At 38.3% G+C, this 21014-nt stretch overlaps 1 protein-coding gene across 6 annotated transcripts in view; it reads left to right on the forward strand.

Moving 5' to 3' along the window:
* LOC120955512 (ELAV-like protein 3) overlaps nucleotides 1-21014 on the forward strand; it is a 56748-nt gene that overhangs the window by 1264 nt on the left and 34470 nt on the right. For 4 of the 6 annotated variants that reach the window (XM_040376444.2, XM_040376449.2, XM_040376450.2 and 1 more), the window contains exon 2: nucleotides 11020-11350. The exons of 1 other annotated variant lie outside the window; for it this stretch is intronic. The gene's annotated coding sequence lies outside the window, so the exon portion shown is untranslated. Of the gene's footprint in view, nucleotides 1-9616; nucleotides 9868-11019; nucleotides 11351-21014 lie in introns of those variants that run through there. One more of the 6 variants, XM_040376445.2, reaches the window with a different exon arrangement.

Genomic DNA, 21014 nt, shown 5'->3' on the forward strand with positions numbered 1-21014 from the left:
CGCACTACTGTATTTTGTTTTGTTATTTAGCGTTGATTTGTTGGTTAAAGTAGAATAATCATCCCCATTTAATAGAAAGTTGCCTGTTCGTACGAGATTTGAAACCATAACGAGAAGTAACGATATAGCCACACATTTCCACGTGCAACCACATTTTAATTACAGAGTCATGTATTGTTTCCAATCGTATTGCTTGATATCATTATCCAATTATTTGGTTTGAAATCTTTTTGAAATGTAATAATTTGAGTGCTAAATTAAATGGCCCGCGGCTCTTGATCATTTACACAATTTGGCCCTTTACCTAAAAAGTTTTCCGGCCGCTGATCTACGCGGTTGCGCCGGCCTATAATGGCTTTCGGGGGCTGGATAGGATTCGGTTTTGTATTTATGAAGTATTAAGTTTTTTTTAAGGAATCATATAATGTTATCGCATGCCAAACATATTTTTTGTTTCCTAAACAAAAATTAAAATAGTGTTTAAGAAATGGAAGCAATGCGAATGAAATAGAGATAGATCATTTAAAGAGATCATCAATTCTGCATAGCTGTTGTAAAAAACAGTATGCATGCAGTTTTTCTTTCATTTTTATCAGCATGCGAACGCCAGGGATGTACCGAATCGGATATTTTCAATTTCGGGGAAAAAAATCCTAGAACTTTGTATGACTTTGTATTTCGTGAATAGCGTTAGAAAATATGTATAAATCATATGTTTAATATTCATCAATACACCGTGCCGAGAATCATTTTCATGTTGCAAGAAAGACTACTTGTGAAAAATTTATGAAAGACCACTTAAATCACTTTCCACAGTGGTCCATTCATATTTTTGAAGCCATGTTACGTATAAACTAGATCAAGTCAATTTTTATCAGATCCTAGTTGTCTACCTTCTATTAAAACCAATTTGGATAAAACACTTTCATTAATTGCGTTTGAGGTTATTGATAAGACATGCAATAAGACATATAATCCATAAAAAGTGAAAAGGGTTAACAATTTGAGGAACAGTATTTGCTCTTGATGATTGAAGATGTTGAAATATTTCATTAATTTATATCGTTCTTTTGAAAACATTGAACGAATCGTTTACAAACCTAGATCTGGTTGTACGACATCGTCAACGAGAAAATCAAGGTACTGAATCGTAGTTTCGTTATAAATAAAATATTTTATTTATTTATTAGATATTTAGACCAAGAGACTTTGTATATGCCTAAATTGCGTATAAGGATACGAGAAAGTAGAAAGAACTTTCGAGGTTGATTTTTGATAGAAATGATAAAAATACATTATAAATTCCCTTCAAACGAAAATACCCAATATTTACCCACGTAAAAAGCCAAAACATAAATAATGGGTAAAAAGGTGACAACACTGATGAACGTTCATTATCATTTAAATTTAAATTTAATAAATCCTTGAAGTAAAAAAATTGGTTACTCACATTTCTTTACATCAGTTGTAATTGTTTAAGTTATATCTGAGTTTACCAGTTCCGATTGATGGTAGTTAATCTATTTTGCCTTTTGTCGTGACTCTATTTGAAAAAAAAAAGCTTTTCCTAGCTGGTCAGAATTGGAAGCGATTGTTTACCTTCACAACAAGTAGCTGAATTTGTCTTCACAAGAAGAAGCAGGTTTGCTGAAATATAATTATGATTGTATGATTTCTTAGGTTTTTTGGCTATTTTAAGATGATTCCGGCTTTTTTGAACAATTGGTATTATGTTAAAAATAGGTATCATTCAACCAAGCGATAGGTAAGAGATTTCAACCTTCTCATCCTGGATATTTGCCTTCAATGGGTTATTCGTACTACGCTGTGTAAACTTATAAACACATTTTGAACAAACTAAAATAGTTGTTCCAATCCGTTCGGAACAGTTAACATTGTATGCATTTTCCTTTCTTTTGTGTTCTTTGGTTAACGTATATTTCTAAAAGTAACACATTAAAATATTAGTATAATATAAATAAACAACACGATATATTAAAACGGTAAGGAAGCGATACTGTCTCGTCGACGGTCGGTACAGAAGAGAGCTTTCTCCCGTTCGCTCTCCAGCATCCCGGTGCACACGTCATCAAGGTGACCAGCAACTGTCACCTATGAGAGGCACATATTTCGTGGTAAACACAGGCTCCCAACATCCCCCCTTCTTTAGATTCGCTTGTACGCTGCCATCCACTGAGGTGATCTTCGAACCCGCGAAGATCGACGTAGAGGTTGTACAGGCGAAGGCGTGCCACTGTCAGCCGTTTCAAACCCTGGCGAGGTCGGTGACAAGAACGCTTTTGCAGACCGCTGCGATGATGATGACGATGAAGTTGGGGACGATGACGATGGGGCTGGAGACGATGACGATGGGGCTGGAGACGATGACGATGACGATGACGGTGAAGCTGGGCACGATGACGATGGTGATGACGATGACGATGAAGATGGGGACGATGATGATGATGATGATGATGATGACGTTGGGCACGATGACGAGGAAGAAGACATACAATCTTTTGCAGTTTCTGCCACATGTTGACTAGTAGTTTGATAAGCGTCTGGATAGTGGACTTTCTCAACCATGTTCCATGCATCTAACAACACATTCAAAGGCAACGACGTATTTGAGGCCGCGGGGCCACGGGGCTTTCTCAAGCTGAGAAAACGTTCTCAAGCACTCATTTAAGTTTCTCAAGCACTCAAAACTTGTTCTCAGACTCAAGCCCATGGCCGTCGTCAGTTTTTCTCACTCTGAGAAACTGATATAGACACTCAAGCTTTATTTAGAGTTTTAAATAGAAAAACAGTTTTTAATCGCATATTTTTTTTAACGTTTTCAATTATAAACATTGAATACATTTTCCAAAGTGATTTCCGATAAACAAATAGCACAATTGCTCATATTTCAGTTAGCCGATCGCTGCATCTTCAACTTTCTCAAAGATTCTCAAAGATTCTCAAAACCGATTTTGTTCCGATTCGACAAACGCTGAGAACGAGGTTTTCTCAAAAGCACTCATGAGTGATTGAGAAAATGAGCGTTGAGAATCCCCATGGCCCCGCGGCCTGAAGTGTTATCCAGCTGGGCTGCGACCTTACTGGTGTTATTTTTATCAACTCGTTTCTGCAACTGGTTAACGTGTGAACGTATCTTCCTGTTTTGCTCAATAGTTACTTCATACATCACTCTACCGATGCGTCCGCTGATCATACCTGGAACCCATCTCCAGCTATTCCGACGATATTGCTTTGCATACACCAGGTCGTTCATCTTAAATTTTCTCGGATTACCTTCTGATACAGGATCTAATCTTTGTGGTGGACGTAGCAGTTCCAAGCAAGTTCTTATCTTTCGGCTGAACATCAATTCAGCAGGCGATTTCTGCTCCAACAGTTTGCTCGGCGTACTCCTGTATGTCAATAGAAAGATATCTAATGCTTCTGATACGCTACTTCCCCCTTCTCTTATCTTCTTAAGCGCCCTTTTGAAGGTGTCGACGAACCTTTCCGCCTGTCCGTTCGACTGCGGATGAAAGGGTGCCGTACGGATATGCTCAACACCATTTGTGTTACAGAACTCTGCAAAGTCTGCGCTTGTGAATTGAGTTCCATTATCGCTCACGAGGACAGTTGGCATACCGAAACGTGCAAATATATTGCGAAGAATGCGAATGGTGGCTGTTGATGATATTGTCTTAGTAGGGATGATTTCCGGCCACTTTGAAAAAGAGTCGATCGCTAGCAGAAAATAATCACCCTCGATAGGACCAGCATAGTCCACATGCACTCGCTGCCACGGCGCATTCGCTTTCATCCAACAGATTGGTAAACTGGATACAGGTGATTTGGCTGCCATTGCACACTGTCGACACGATTTAACAAGGCTCTCAATCTCCGAATCAAGGCCAGGCCAGTACACATAGCTTCGAGCCAGGGCCTTCATCCGTTCTATCCCTGGATGGCCTAAGTGTAGCTGCTGCAAACATTTGTATCGCTGCGACGATGGTATTATCAGCCTTTCTCCAAAAAGGAGACAATCACCAAATGTAGATAAGGACTCACGCCTACTGTGGAAATTGCTCAAAGTCCTGTCTCTCACTGCTGCATGTGGCCATCCATTTCTAGTGAATTCATACACCTTCCGCAATTGAGCATCATTTTTCGTTTCGCGTTCAACATCACTGAACTTCAACGGTAGGGCTTTACTCACACTGTTCACAACAGATCGTAAGTCTTCTTCTATTTCAATGCTTGCTATCACGTAGTCATCTTCAGGTTTTTCATGTTTAGCTATTAGTCTCGACAACACATCGGCATTACCAAACTTGTCTGTAGGCACGTACTCCAATTGAAAATCATACAGAAGCAGCGTTAATGCATAACGCTGTAACCGGTTGGCAGTATACACTGGAATACCAGTTTTGGATCCAAATATTCGCAGCAGCGGCTTATGATCCGTTTGTAGTCGAAAATGCCTTCCATAAACCAGCCTGTGAAATTTGGTCACAGCGAATATAATAGCTAAACCCTCTCGATCTGGTTGACTATACTTTTGTTCTGTTTTGGTCAACGTCCGTGATGCATGCTGCACAACCTTGATCGACCCGTCTTTGAACCTATGACTAATAGTCGCTCCTAATGCGAAGGAAGAGGCATCCGCCGCAACTATTATCTCTTGACGCGGATCGTAGTGAGTCAGGAGCAGGTCTGATGAAAGAATTGCCTTGAACTGATCAAAAGCATCTTGACATTGTTTTGTCCACATAAAACTCGCCCCTTCCTTAAGAAGACTATCCAGCGGATGACGTAGCATACTGACGTTTCTTACAAACTTGCCGTAATAGTTCACTGCTCCAAGGAACGATCTCACTCCTGTTACATCAGTAGGAACTTGCAAATTGAGAATAGCTTCAATCCTAGCAGGGTCTGGTCGAAGTCCCTTCGAATCTAACAAATGGCCCAAGTACTTTATCTGCTTCTTTTGGAACGAACATTTATCCAATCGTATGGTGAAGCCATATTCCTCAATTCTTTTAAGCACAGCTCGAAGATTTTTCATATGGGCTTCTTCATTTGGTCCACCAACCACAATGTCGTCCAAATAAACAGCAACGCCACCCAGACCTGCCAGCATAACCTCCATCAGCTGCTGAAAAGCACCCGGTGCTGTTTTCACCCCTGGGGGTAATCTGTTGTACGCGTACAAACCTCTATGTGTATTAACAGTTAGCAGTTTCCGGCAAAGTTCCTCGACCTCTACTTGAAGGAAAGCATCCGAAAGGTCTATCTGGCTAAAAATCGTACAGGTGGCCAGACTTGCAAATATGTCTTGAGGAAGAGGAAGCGGGTATTGGTGAGGTTGCAGCATGTCGTTCAAGCCCGTCGAGTAGTCTCCGCACACTCGTATAGTTCCGTTTGACTTACGCACAACAACAATTGGCGTCGCCCATTCTGAATAATCCACTTTGGAAATTATTCCATCGTTTTCCAGCCGTTCAAGCTCCTTGTCCACCGCTTGAAACATCGCATAGGCTACAGGCCGCTTCGGACGAAAAACAGGCGTTGCACCTTCTTTCAGCTCCAACTGAATTTTCGCCTTAGTGCAGCAACCTAGCTTGCCGGAAAAAAGTTTTGGGAACTCCTTCTGTAATATTTCACTGCACGGTTCATCCAAACCAACGCGATTACAAACTGACGTCAGCGGCACATCCCAAACATAGATAAAAAAAACATATATTCAACGTAGTTTATTCTAATATAATGTTGCTATTAGTTGAGGTATTGAATCATTAAATTTTCTTTCATGTTATCTTTTCGTACGTTGGGACATACTGTGACAATACTGCTTCATGAAGCGTGAAAAATCAGCATGACTGATACAATTCACGCCAACATGCATGTATGTATCCTGTATGGTGCGATGACATTCGATAAAATGCCAAATTTCATCGCCATGAGTAGTGGTAGTAGTAGTGATAGTATAAAAGTTTTTCTTGATTTGAAAAATGTTGTACAGCCAACAGTACTTATGTGATTATTTGTTATGGATTCGAATTGTTTTATTTCTTCATTGTTGGAATGCTTTAGCTAGCCCTGTTCGGAACTATCGTTGTTAGAAAAATTGAAATAAAAAAACCCTTGTGCAATATCATCGCCATGAAAAAGATTTTTTTGTACACAACAAACTTTGTTTTATGGTAGTTCAGTAAAATTGTTTTGCGTTTTTTTAAAGCTTAAAGTTCAGCAAACCTAAAAGTAAAGTGCCTACCAAATCAAATTTTTGCACACCACGAGCACGTGGACATCGCTTTATGTTTTGTTTTGAATTGATAGAGTGAATTGCAGCATTTTCAGTAATTCATTTTACAGATAACCAATGAATCGACAAATTGTTTACTGATTTTGTTGATTTTTAGTCAAATTCAGTGTATTGGAATACATAATTAAATTAATATTTACTGAAAAACTTTACTGAAACAGAATGAGAAAATTGGCTGTGTATGGACTTCTCATCGTATATCATCGAATGTTATCGATTTTGGCTTCACGCATTTACGGCATGACGCTTTTTGGCGGTTTGTATAGGGGCACATTTTCATGAGAATTTTGTTGGTATGAGTAACAGTTGGACCGAATAAGGTTTTAATTTATTGAATTGTTTACATATTTTGGATTCTAAAATACCTTATGTATGTAAAATTGGAGGAGATCATCAAGTAGAACTTGATGTGAATAATTGGTCCATGGAGCAGCGATTTGTTAAACTAATTGAAATCGATGATAAGTATTATCATTCCTAAAATGTTTATTATGGTTTTAAATAAATTTTGTTGTCAATTTTGACGCTTGAAAGTGCATCATAAATGTACCAGAAGGATCGTGTTTTTTTTTTAATTTCACACCTTTTTCAAGAATATTCCAGCCTATTCTTGAAAAAGGATGAAATACAAAGGTTAAAAGTATAAAAATATAAAAATAATGTGCTTGAACGTTGTAAAACAGGTTATTATAATATTCTTAAATAAAAAAAACACTGTCAATAGTCGCTTCATTGGTAAGGTAATTCAAAAACTTCCGAAACTTGGTGGTGTTTTTTTTATTTCACTCCGTGAATTAAACTGGATCTTCACAACCTAGACGCTAAAGAAAATGAAACATTAGATACTATTCAATAAAATCTTTTCCCGAACTAAGGGAATAATGCGATTTAGGGACATTCGCGTAGGTCGAAAATCACGTTTCAGCCAAAATATTGATGATAAAACATTTTTTATGATAAAATTTTGTAATTTAATGTTCATTATTAGTTATTTCATACAATTCGTGTGGAAATTTTTGTTAATTCTGTGAATTTTATGTTTTTTTTTTACAAAACTGCAACTTACAGGCGTCCCCCGAGTTACGGTGATTGGCAGATGATTTTGATTTTCACAGTTAAAAGTTGTCATTGAGAAGAAATTGAAGTATTTATTTGAATTTTTGTGCTAATATTCATATTCATATTCATATTCATATTCATATTCAAATTTATTTGTCTACCTTTTGGCTACACAAATACTTAAATAATACTTATTACCTAATTTCCTAACCTAACAAAAATGAACACAAATTATCTAAAATTCGAGAAAAAATATTTTTTAGAAAATTAGAATTTAAAATTTAAAAATTAATAATAAAAAAATAAAAAAATTAAATTAAAATTAAAAATTAAAAATTAAAAAATAATTAATAAAAATTAATAACCTTTAAACACACATTTCCAAAGATTCCACAACTATCCGATCATGAATATCTATATCGTGTAAACGGCTTTTGGAGTAAAATTAATACATTATCGAACATTATTTTAAATTAAATACACGAAATCATAGATTCTGATTTTGCAATTTCTTTTATAAATTTTATATTCACAGATATACGACATACGACTATTTTGACTCACACCTTGCTTTGGGACATTTTTTTCGTCCCAAATACATAAACAATGCATCTCGGGGGACACCTGTATTTTGAATTTGCAAATGTGGGAGGAAATTGTATTATTTTGACGTAAAAAATGTCAAAACTAACAAAATCGCGTATCTCTAGTGTCCCGTAACTCGGGGAAAGACTGTAGAGGATATCAGTATTGAAATATGTGCTGTATAAATCTACATTTTAGCGGTGTTTCTGTTTCCCCTCCACAATAATTTAGGATGTACTATAAACATATCTTAAATTTCTACCTACATGCTTTCCATTGTTCCGTTTTCCGCGTGCAATGACCCGCGTTGACCTGCATTTGTCTTTGATTTGCCAACCGTTTTCCCGTACAGCTGTCAAAGAGGGGTGAGGGGGAACTCCCTTTCGCAGGTACCGCGAAACACTTCATCTCACCATCGTCGTATGCTCCATTGACTGCGCTCGAGAACCGAACCGCTGACGGACGGTGAAGTTGTTGAGCTGCCGAGCCGAGTACTTAACGCTCGGTCCCTGGAAGTGGCTAACCGACACTGAACCTAACATCCCTTTGCTGCCAGTTTGTGTTTCTTGTTCTGCTTTTTTACTCGGGCGTGGATGGATGGGATGCGTGTTTTCACAGAAAAATGCATCCTCCAGCCCTCAGCCAGCCATGCGCTTCTCTCACCTCGCCAATGCTTTGAAGCGTCCGGTTTCAGGGAGGGCCGAGGGGGAAATGTCGGTCAAGTGACCGCACGCGCTCCCATTAGCTCCCGGGAACACGGCATTGACGGTGTGTGTGTGTGTGTGGGATGAATGCACCGAACGCACCCACGACACGGGTGTTGGGAATCGCCGACAGAATCATCCCAGGCTAGCCAGGATCGTGGTCTCGGTCTCGGTGTGAAGGTGGATAGAAAAAAAAAATAAAAGGACATAAAAAAGCGATACCGATTCAGGATCCGGCTCTCGTACTCACTCGTATAGTATTCCAGCAATTGGTGCTAGAGTACTTGGCGCGCATGCTCTTGCGTGATAACAAGAATTCTCAACAGAACACACCCGCTTATCGCGTTAAAAAACGCAACAAAAACCTAAATCGTATGTACTAATAATATTTCGTTAAAAGTGTAATTAATAACAATAAAAATGATTCATGCAGTTCTAATTAAACCAAACCCTGAAAAAGCATTCCTTTTGCGGAACACGCAAACGAATGCATCGGAATGCGAGTTGGGCGCGACATGCTTTCCCCACCGTGTGTGCGTGAATGTGTATGCGTGTGTCACTCATTGAAACGTCCTCGTGTCTGGCGCTCACAAAGGATGCTGCGATCCTGGAAGAGTTCCACGCACACACACATACACAGCAACCTCTCTCAGCTTACCACTGCTACGCTCTAGTGTGATTTTCTTTCAATCAATGCGTTATGCTTTTAAGGTTGTTTGAGGCTCTCTGTCCCACTCATCGCTCAAGATGTGATAACAGATCCCATCTTTCCCAAAAACCATACGAGTTCAGTCGCACACACACACACACACACACACTCTCACGCCGCCACTCTCTTAGTTTATTGTGCCTCGGCACGGTGGGGAAAAAAGGGACCCAGCTTCTTCTTTTTCCGCCTTTTCCACCATCTCTCACTTAGCAGACACGTTTTCGCGACCTGTTTCGAACGAGCCCGTCGTCATTTAGTTGCCGCACTCAATCGAATCAAGTTGTGTCCGTTTTTATCTCTCTGTCTCTGTGTGTATCGTCGCCACCGCCGCCGCCACCGCTGCCGCCATCATCATCGTTGCCACTGTCAACCTCTTTTGCTGTCGTTTCATCGCGGAAAGCAAATAAAAAACAAAATTGTGGAACGAAACCACATTCATAAACATCCCAAAACAGCAAACAGCAGGCCCCACCCGTGGTGCAAAAAAGGTGCAACGAATTTTCCGCTTTCTTTTTTTTATATGTTCCAATCAAAAAGGTGCAGCAGCATCCCGACAGTGCGCTGCCCCAGCTGGGCAAAACTGGGCGTAGCGAGCTTGGTTTCTGAGGATTTTACAAAGAAAGTGAAAAAAAGTAGTTGGTGGGTGGTCCTGTGTATCCTCATCCCAACACCCGCAGAAAACGTTCCAGTGTGTGTGTGTGTGTGTGTGTGTGTGTGTGTGTGTGTGTGTGTGTGGCAGTGATCCCGCTGAGGGGCTGGGCTTCCTGACGCAGCGATTTGTTATGACTTATCTGCAAGCTTCTTAGTGCGGAGGTAGATTTTACTGCCTGCGTTCATCTACTGTCCCCACTCTCTCCCTCCTCCCCTCCCTCACCCCCACCCCACTACCTATCGCGAAAAACAGACCCTTCCTGTGCCCTGTTCTGTGTGCGTTTTGGGGTGCGTAAAAGTGGTGCTAGTGCCGGGAGTTGCAGGATACTTCAATTCTACTTGTTATCTTCCTCTTTGTTGCCAAGTCTGTGTCTGTGTGGGTGTACTCGAGTATGTGTGTCTAAATGTGTCTGAAACATGTCTGATTTTTTAGGTCACACACGGTTAGTGTGCTTGTTTTTTCCTCTCCTCTCTTGTTCGTTTAATCCTTCGCGTGTGACCTCGCCTTTAACTTTTGCCGGCCCAGATCAGCGTGGTCCCTGTGTGCGTGCGCGAGCTTCTGCGTGTGTGTGAGGTAAAAATGTGCTGAATTGTTTTTCATCTCTAGGTGATAAAAGTATAAGACAAGTGTAGGAAAAGGAAAAAAGGAACAAAGGAACAGTGTGCTAACTGATAAGGTTGAAGTAATCGGCAGGCGTTGTCCTTTGCCGCTGTTCCGTAGTCAGTGAGGTGTACTTTTCACTGGTTAGTCTCCTCGACGTGTGAGTGTGTGTCACTTTTGTGAGAATATCCAGCGGTGTCCGTGTGAAGACATTTTTGGGTGGGTCCTGCCCATTCGTGACTATAATAAAATTCGTGTACCATAAAACATAAATTGATTTGTAATTTTGTTTGCCTCTATTTTCACATTCTAACGCATCTCACTCATTGTTTGCTTTCCCTACCTTCTCTCCCTCTATCACTCTCTCTCTCTCCCTCTCTCTCTCTAGCTTTGCGTGTTCGGGCGTGGTAAAGTTAGTGAAGGAATTTAAATTGTGATTCGATTGAGCTTGTACTCTCATTTTGTTCCCCTGGCGGACCTTTTCCGGCTCTGTACCTTGACGACGGTGTGTGTGTGCACTCGGTTATCTTAGGTGAATGTGCCCCCCATTTAAGTGAGGATTGCTGGTACGCCCCCCGCCCCCCTAAACCCCAGTTTTGTGTTACACATTCGTGGGAAAAGACTTAACTATTAATCCAGGACTCCAGTGAAACATCCACCGTGACATCCACATCTCCGGTTGCGAAGCTGATGCGCAAGCGAGAAGAGACGCGTAAAAGGTCAGTACGTGTTAAATATACTTAAGCTACAGCAATGCTATTCGTTCAATAGTTTATTGTCACTTTTTTTCTTGTGTTGTATTTTCTATGCAAACCACTACATAGCTCTCTATACATACACGCGCTTGTTACGATATCCTAACGTTAATCGATCATTTAAAGGGATGTCTAGATCCATCATCTGGATTCATAGAAATGTCTCACACGGTCTTAGTATTTATTTGTTGCCATATGATACGAATGAAATGAAAGGCTATGTTGAGGTTATGTTTGTGAAACTTATAGTGTGTTTCAATTTTTGTAATGGAAATCAATTACTCAAAAAAACTGACACCTATTCTTATGGCAACGTGGGGTAAAATGGGCATGCCATTAAGGTCTGTTATTGGCTTTTCTACACATTCTTAAATCATTAAACATAAACTCTAACATAAACTAACATGATTGTTAGTACATACATTTCAACATCCAAAATGGCGGAACGCAACTGCCAATTAGGTCTGTAATTTACAACCTTATGCAACACAATTTATGTTGTACGCTGTTTTACGGGACCGTCGATAGGAGGCTTCTCGTAACTACCCACCATGTTATATGTAGTTTGATAATTGGCGGTTGAAATCATGGCAACACTTTATACAAAATGAGTCGCTAAGCTAGTCTCATGTTTGCTAGAAAAGATGTAAACAAACGCTTATTTGTAGCACCTTAGATTAGGTTAGCTTTTGTATTGCTATTGTGAATTTTCATTCCTGAAACAAAAAAGAGAAAGAAAGAAATAGTCATTTTCACAAGCGATGATAATTTTCACACGCTCAAAGATTTCAGAGACTGTGTGCATCGATTTGCAAACAATTAAGCACAGATTTATAAATAATTTATTTAAAAATGCTTTTGACGTTATCACTAACTTACTTATCCTGCCTCATGAGTATCTGAAACCGCTTAAGGTCTCGCTCCTTGTATGCCAGTCCGTTATCCCGGCCTTAATAGCGGACGCCTCCACGCCATCTTGCCACCGCAATTTGGGCCTACCATGCCTCTTCTGTCCTTGTAGACGGCATAAAAAGACTTTACGGACTAGACCGTCCGTTTCCATTTTGACGTTATATAGAAATGAATTGTTAAATTAACAATGTATGTAAACAAAGCTGAGCATTTGATAAATTATACACGCCTAGTAATGGGTACGCTACGATGAAACAACAACTTTTGACAGTTAAAGTGCATCTTGAGGCACTGAAAATGTTTTTTTTTTGAGTTTGTTTCTGGTTTGTAAAACGCTGTGAATGGACGTGGTCAGTGATGTATTTTTAGACTTTTGCTCAAATTATTTTGTTGAAAAAATGAGGGAGAAAGATTAACATTTTAGGTTTTAATTTATTTATATTCTCGGATCATCGGATACAGGATACAAAGGGGCTGTTCAATTTAAGGGAGAATGCGTATTTAGACCAGACGACTGCTAATTTGAAATAAATCATGGTAGTTATTTGGACTAATGTAGCATTCATCCGACTTTATCAGAGAAGAAATAAAGAGTTCAATCAATGTCAATGCATTACTTCTTAGGATGCAATAGAAAAATAGACGCATTCCTAGAAAATAAAGATACCGCCATCAGCCAAAATTATTGGTGGCAAAATTAGGGTATTATAGAGCATTTCTGCTACTGTTGTGACAAATTTTTCGAGCTACTATTGTGATACCTATTTCGAGTGATTTTGTTGAAATGTTTTTAATTTTTTTTTTAATTTCAAATCGTTGCTTATGATGTTGAGCTGACTAGAGCAACCCTGTACTTATGCCATGCGCCTTGCATGAAGTACCATGCGTCTCCATCGATGCAATGTTCGGAAATGGGAAAAAAGTCATCCTTTAGGATGTTTTAGTATCAGTTGGAACTATGAAATAGCCAAAAAATATATTACATTCAATGCACTTTCTAAAGTATTTCTGTCTCTGCTTTTAACAATTTCGTCTCCTTCGTTACACACCAATCTATTGCTCTTATAATATTTTTGTATGACTCTGGGATTAAATCTAATTTGGGTCGAATGCCTTAAGGGCTGAAAAAAGTGGTAGGAAACGAAACATTTACCAGTGGTGGCTGTTCCGCTGGGATGCTTGTAAGGCTTGTTAATGGTGAATAAATTTAAATTAATACTTTCAAAGGGTTTTTTTTATTTCTTTCTTCCGCTTGGTTGTCGTTGGAAAGCGGTTATGCAACCAGAACCGTCCTGAAGCACAATTATGGAGGGCTTAGTTGTACGGGTATGCTTTGGGTCTTACGGGTTTTTTTTTCCTCTCCATTCTGCTCTAGTAAAAGTTTTCATTTTTTTCTATCTAAACCCGTCTTTTTCGGTACAAAAAGAGGCTCATCGAAAGTATGAAGCGTGATAAGCTCTACCGTATTTGCATACCTTGTCGGTAGCGTGTAGATTGAAAACAAGAAAGTTTAAGCGTAAAATTGTATATGAGCACAAAAAAGCAAAAGAAGATTACTTTTAGGCTGCTGTTGGCAATGAATGTTGGAACTTGCTTGTGGGGAACGGTGTTACTGTGTAGTTGGTAACATGGTCTTGCTTGTCAACCGCAAAATTCAATCATCGTAAGTGCTTCAATCTCTGTCGATACCTTAATATGTTTCATGAGGGTGTAAAGTGTCGACTTGTTTTCAGTTAGATAGTTTTGTTTGTCTAGTGTTTACTTTGAAGAGAATATGACAAAGGAAACTGTTTGCTACGTTACTCCGCAAAGATCTTCATTTGTTCGGCTGTCGTTGGTTGTATATACCATAATGGTGCTTTTGGAATTAATCATTGTTGCACCGAATGGTATGATAAGTATGGGGTTACAGTCCATTCGGGTCCACGGACTGTGCCACGAGACCGGCCAATTTACCCTACTATTTAGCTAAAAATTGGTTACAAGATTGGCGTTTGTCCGAGATATATTCAACATACCCACGAAGGTTTCCAATGCTAAAGATGGCAAGTATGTGGCAGTATAAAGTCTTTGCACGATAACCTTTATTAGCGGATCTTTGGAAATGGTATTTGGCACGTGTCTCAAACGTGACTAAATTGTTTCTGGTCGCAATGGTAGAGACATGAAAAGAGTTTAAAGGCAAAGTGTCTCATAGCAAGCCCATCAAATTAAGGGAGCTTAATTGCTTGTGAGTTGCTAACATGTTCCTAACAAAAACAAATATTTCATATGAGTGGTTAAAACATGGAATAAGATATTGGTACTAACTGCATAGATTTTTTCCTCTTTAAGATTTCCATAATTTCTTTTTTTTTAATATACATATGTTTTCCTCGTAAATTTGGCATACAAAATCTCGATCGATAGAAGCTGGGGTGCATTAGAACAAGTTGCTTGGGCGTTACCAGAGCTACCAGTTACCAGAACGCCCAACCGTTTCATTTCTTTCAGGCCTCGGTTAGAGTAGTGGGACAAAGCGGAAAGTAACTATAACCGCTGCCGGACATCGCCCATGTAGTCCAACGTACAGAGAAAGTAGCCGTGTTGCGTTCCATTTGCACTTCAAGCTTGTGCAGAATCCTCAAGCCTCTAGAGAAGATCACATGGCTAGAATTCAGCATTCATTCGATTAATTCTCCCTTCTATAGAAATAGCAGTATCACAGAAATATTTGCCCGATCGTATCCGGCCGAAACAAAATGTACCGCTCTTTCAACATTTTGAGAGTTGACATTCTGCGGAGAACATAGTACAAGGCTTACGATCGGTTGTTCTCTTCTGATTATGTCGCTTCTGCATTATGTTCTCTCTCTCTGTCTCTCTCTCTCTCTCTCTCTCTCCTTTCTTACCATTGCAACACGTTCTGCTGAGAGTTGCTGAGACCAATTACAGAGGAGAGTGAAAAAAGCCTGTGATCGAAATCGTAATGAACGTTAATCAGATGTTAGGAGCAAGCCCTACAAACAGTTATTTGAACGAAGTTGTTTCACTGTTACAGCTACAGCTTATTATAAGCTACAGCTTATTTTACACATTTAGCTCCAAGGAAACATTTAATATAATTACCAGCAATGACAGAGCTCGGCCTTTCAGGTAGTTGAAGCAGAGGTTCAAAATGTTATAAAAATCTGGAGCTTTTATGTTACGAAGTTTGACGGCGATTAATGGATATGTTTCGAAAATGAATACATCTAGAAAACACACATGAATCGCAATTAATAACACATTTTACATTTAACATTTAACTATAATTATCGACATTTTTGTATTTGTATTTTTTCCTAATTTTATTTGGTAAAGAACTGTACAGTTCATTATAAGATTAAATTTACTGTTTAAAAATTGCAACAAAGTCCTAAGCATAAATAGAGTACTTAGTTTTTTTTCCAATTTACATACGTATTGTATTGTACAAAAGAGTGATAAAATAGAATAAGACAGTGTTTATCATCCACTGCTAGTGTGATATTCAGTAATATTAGTGAATATGCATTTTTCTATCCAATCTCTATGCTTGATAGAGATGTTCTTACTAGATTTTGCTTGATACAACTAATGCAAATACGAATTTTATGATCATTATTTTGACACAATCAATTCTTTCACCCGTTCCAAAGAAACTAGGTCTAATTGGATTGATTGAAATGTGATGAGCAAGCTATAGTAGAATTATATGATGGAAATGGTTCGATTCTTTATCGTCTCGGATGAACTCTATTTCTATCGCGAGTCATAATTTGAAATTGATTTTCAGCTGGAGCTAGAGTACGCATCGTGTTGCCTTATTTACCTTTTCATTGCGATTGTGCCTTGGTGCGGTGGTGTTGTGTACGAACAAAGTTGTTCTTGCCTTGCAGAAGTTGTTTTTATGTGAACTAAATTGAAGTGGGGTTTTTGTTGGAATCTGCTTTGAACGAGCTGCTGTGGAATACTTGTGCTTCATTCGCTGCTTTCATTCTAAAAGCTTTTCGTGGTGTATGGTCGGGAGTGTTGAAAGATCATTTCCTTAGTCTTGTTATTTCAGTGTAGTAAAAGAGCTCACGCCATAAATCACGGCTATCAGTTTCCATTTGCTGGTTTGGCTGAAATTTGGTCTCGATGGTAATTTAATGTGTTTTTGTGCCTAGCTTGGTTTGGTCTTGTTTTGTGCTGCTTACTAACATTCCGTAGATGGTGGAACAGAATTTATCTATTACTAGCTGTAAATTTGTTACGACTTTTTTTCCATAACGTCCATTGACCTTTCGTTAGAATGAAGCTACTAAATTCCCTTGGAGTAGTTGACTTGGTGGAATGGTACAGCGTTACTGGTACACTTTTATAACGATGCTAGCAATGCTCATGTATTGAAATGAGATGGATATTGGTTATCAAATCAATACAACATCTATAAACATCACACCATCTCTTTTAAGCAAACTTTTCGTACACATTTTATAATTATTTTTTATTTATATTGTGTATTTCTATTACTTTTGAATTTAATGCTTTTTATGGAAACATGCAAACATTTCATGTCCTAGGATATGTAAAATTTAAGCGTATTTTTGAACTCAACATTATGAACATTATCTTTACTTCATTCAAGCATCACTTTCTCACATGCTATGAAAGAGTTATGAAGCTTTATTTGCTTTCACTTTTTTCTAGAATAGCTATTGCATATCCTTTAAGCTGTCATTGCGAAAGGAGTGTACCTTATGATTGGTGACGCTAATAAAGAAGGGTAGCGAAAGCGGACAGGATGCGAGCGACAGACAAAGATGAATGAATTTGCCAGTGGCAGAAATGTATTAAACTTGCTCCTTTCCGGAACGATAATGGTTAGGAGCTCCGGTTTTTTGCTCTCGTTGTACCGAACCGCAGTTAGTAAAAACGACCAGTAGAATGAAAAAAAAGAAGCATGTCAAAAGAGTGATTTTTCCATTCTGCTGCCTGCCTTTCAGAGCTATTCGTTGTTTTCCCTCCGCTAAACGGGGGATTTGTTTGTGCTGCCCGAGTTTTTGCTTTGTTTCGGTCCATACTCAAACATTGTTATTTTTCATCATCTACTTACGGTCCACTGATCGAATTTATCTGAACTTTTGTTTTGCGTGAGCGTACATAGATGAGGCAATGCTTTATACCTCTACTTTATGCTATCGTTTTGCCATTCAAATATTCTTTTGCGAGCAGCTTCTGGTAAGTAGTGGCTTCAGTGCTTCCTTGGCTTCAGAAATCGAAGCAAAGCTACAGCAGAAACATTACATTGCTTACAAAAACTAATTTGTCAACTTTCTAAACTACTATATACCAACACCCTTCGAAGTTATTGTTATGTATTTGATGTTTTTCTCTCTCTTCGGTATATTTTTCGCACGATAGAGTAGGGAATCGATTACAATCGCTTATCCTTATGCTGAGTGCAAAATGAACAACAGTTTGCCACCCAACACTGACGCGGCAAAAGGGAAACACTCAGCCATGTGATGTGTCTTTGTTTCGTAGCTCGACCTCGTTTTCTGGTGTCTGTACCCCATGAGGAAGAGGAAGGAGCTTTTTACCGACAGCTGCTGGATGGGAGAAGCTGGAGATGGAGTGGGTTATATCTCTCATTTCATCTTTTTCAGTCGCGGTTCCAGTACGTTCAACGTTATGATATCGACAATCTCTCGCCTCTTAGCTCGCTGTAGTCGAGATGGTGGTGGGTGGTTTTATTTTGAAACTGCTTTTTTCGATCAGATAAGCTTACGGGTATCGTACATATTTTCATATAATGGGTTTTGGTAGATTGATAAAGGGAAAATAGGATTTATAAAGTATGTGCTGTGTTGAAGTAAAGGGTTGTGATAAGGGAAAATGGATGGAAAATATTAATCTTTGCAAATAATTCAAAATTCTACAGTTAAGCTGGAACATGTATATCTTCTATACGTTTCTTCTTAACGTTGCGATGTGTGTTGTTGTGCCGGTTTGATATATGTGCTTACTAGAAATATGATTAGTTCTAATCATTTATAATTGAATGTATCAAATCCAGGGGAATCAGTTTCTTAAAGTGATTTTTTTACAAAGGTTTGTTGTGTTTATTGATTCATGTGAATCAATACAGGGGAACAGGGGAGGTCCCGAGGTACAGTCGACAGTACAACGTATACGACTTAACAACTTGCCCGTCATGGGTTCAAGCCTTGAATTAACCGTCCCCCTGTAACAAGCAGTGACTATCTGGCTGCGTGGTATTGAATAAAATCTCGAAACCTGCCCGGCATGTCCGTGAAGGGTCTGGCATGTTCACGTAAGAAGTTACGCGGAATAGAGGAAGAATCCCTTACATAGTTATATGAACGGTATGGTCATATACTATCTCTTCCTTAATCATAATGTGTTGATGTAGCTAGCTCCATGATTGTTTCTCTGTGATTTTCCAACCATTTACGGGAACATACCTTTTTGATTCTGCTTCTCATAGTTTACTGCAATCTACAGCCAACGCCCAAGAATCCACAAACATTTGTGTCAGCCCACAGACCCGTTTGTAGCACATGCATCTGAAGTGAAGGGGATTGATTGGCTTCCGTAATGAATTGTTCAATAACGCTAATGAGTCTTACTGTGTGTTTGTGTGTGCTGCTTTGACATCTATTCATACTAGCGAACAAGCGTGGAAAACAGGCGGAACGTAGACGAGCAAAGCTTCTTCCGCAGGGAATGAGGTCAATCCTAAAAGTCAAATGTCCGTTTGTGCGAGTCTGAAACTAGTCGTTGTATGGTGCGGTTTGGTGAAATGTGTTGAACGGATGAAATCAACTGCGAAAATTTAATTAATTGTCGACACCGTGTCGACACGTGATGAAGGAAAAGCAGGTCAAAATGGCATGTGAGCCAAGCATTGTAGTGAATAGGGGTGGAGAAAAAGAGGAAACTCTGTTTCGTAGCTGTCTCATGTCAATTTAATCTTATCAATAGAGCTTTCTATTAAGCACCTTTACGGTAACGATTTTTATTAGTCTTCCTTTTGCAGCTAATGTGTAAAGTTGTGAGTATAACAGGTGAATAAGATATATGTTGTTTTATTTTTAATTCTATTTATGAGTAGAATTATGCAATTTAGATGTTATGGATAAAGATAATTTCCTGTATGGAGATGTTATGGATAAAGATATTCCTGTATGTGGTGTTTGCCTCACTTTTTTTGTTATTAATAAATATAAAACAATATTTAATACATGTTTAATTTTACAGGAATTTAATATACCTATTGTATTATGATTACAACATCTGGAATATAAAGTTTTTGAACGAAGTAATAAATAACTATGTTGCTTGAATATCAATATTTACAGGTTATTTGAAACATAACCTAGCTACAAACTCAGGTTTTTTAAATTGACTTTAGAGAGAATTGCTTTAATGTTTTTAGAATAAGCTGTTGACAAATTATTATCTTAGGTAAAATTATTTTGTTTATGCATAATTCACATTCAACAGCTCAAAAAATCAAAACATTCTTTTTTTAGCAGTAAAGTGGCACTGCCGGCGAAGCATCCACCATATGACATGCATTTGGATAGCAATGACATAATACCTCAACATAATGCAGTACGTTGTGTAGATCTTGAGTGTGCTTCTGAATGGAGTGCAGTATACGCGGTTTGAAAAGACTGTATGACTGCGATGATAGTAGCATTCAAAAAGGAAACTCGTGAGAAAGATAGGATTTTATCCCCTTCAGGTTGTCCACATGGGAATGGATGATGTTAAAAGCGTTCGTAAATGCTCGCTGTAAAAGTATTTTGTTTTTTTCTGTTTTCTTTCCAAATATTATAAACTATGTTTCTCAACGTGTGCTCTTGCTAGTGTGTGTTATTCTGTATTGAGAATTTTAAAATAATATCATTTGTTTAAAATTTATGACATAGTCGTTAAAGTCACATAGAAACAATACATCTTGACTAAATATTGGGGTAAATATTGGGTATTTTCAATTGAATGGAGTTTTTAATACTTTTTTATCACTTATGTTAGAAATATTTCTCGAAGGTTTATAAAAAATAGACTTTTCTATATTCTTATATGCAGTTTACGAAAATACATGGTCTATTTACCTAAATATTGAGTGAATGTTATTCTATTTTTAACGAGGCTATGATTTAACACTTATTTTTTCCAATTAAGATGGCGTGAAATCAGATATTAGTTTTTAAATTATTTGTTCATATTTTTCAATAGGTCGATGTCATACTTTACAAAGTTTCCAACATCTTCAATCATCAAGAGCATATACTTTTTCCTCGAATTGAGAACTACGAGAACTAACTAAACAATAAATTGAAACGTGATTAATTGAAAGCGTTTTACCCTTTGTACATTTGGCATCCTCCAAATTAGATCTAATTGAAGGCAGGGAACTAGGATCTGATAAAAAAATGGAACGTAAAAACGAATTGACTATTGAATTGAACTATTGAAAGATCTTTTAGTAAGTTTTAGTGGATGTTTAAGTAATTTTAAGTGGAAAATTGACGTATTTGTCGTACAAATACAGTTTAAGCAAAGGCATATAGTCCCTTATTGTTTGTATAGGTGATGATGCAATAAAATTAACAGTTATTGATGTTAAACTCCGAAATAGTATAAGCGATCCCAACCAGTTGGTTCCGAGTTCTGGTAGGGTATTGAACCTACCTTGACC

This window comes from Anopheles coluzzii, chromosome 3 (assembly GCF_943734685.1).
Source record: "Anopheles coluzzii chromosome 3, AcolN3, whole genome shotgun sequence".
NCBI lineage: Eukaryota > Metazoa > Arthropoda > Insecta > Diptera > Culicidae > Anopheles > Anopheles coluzzii.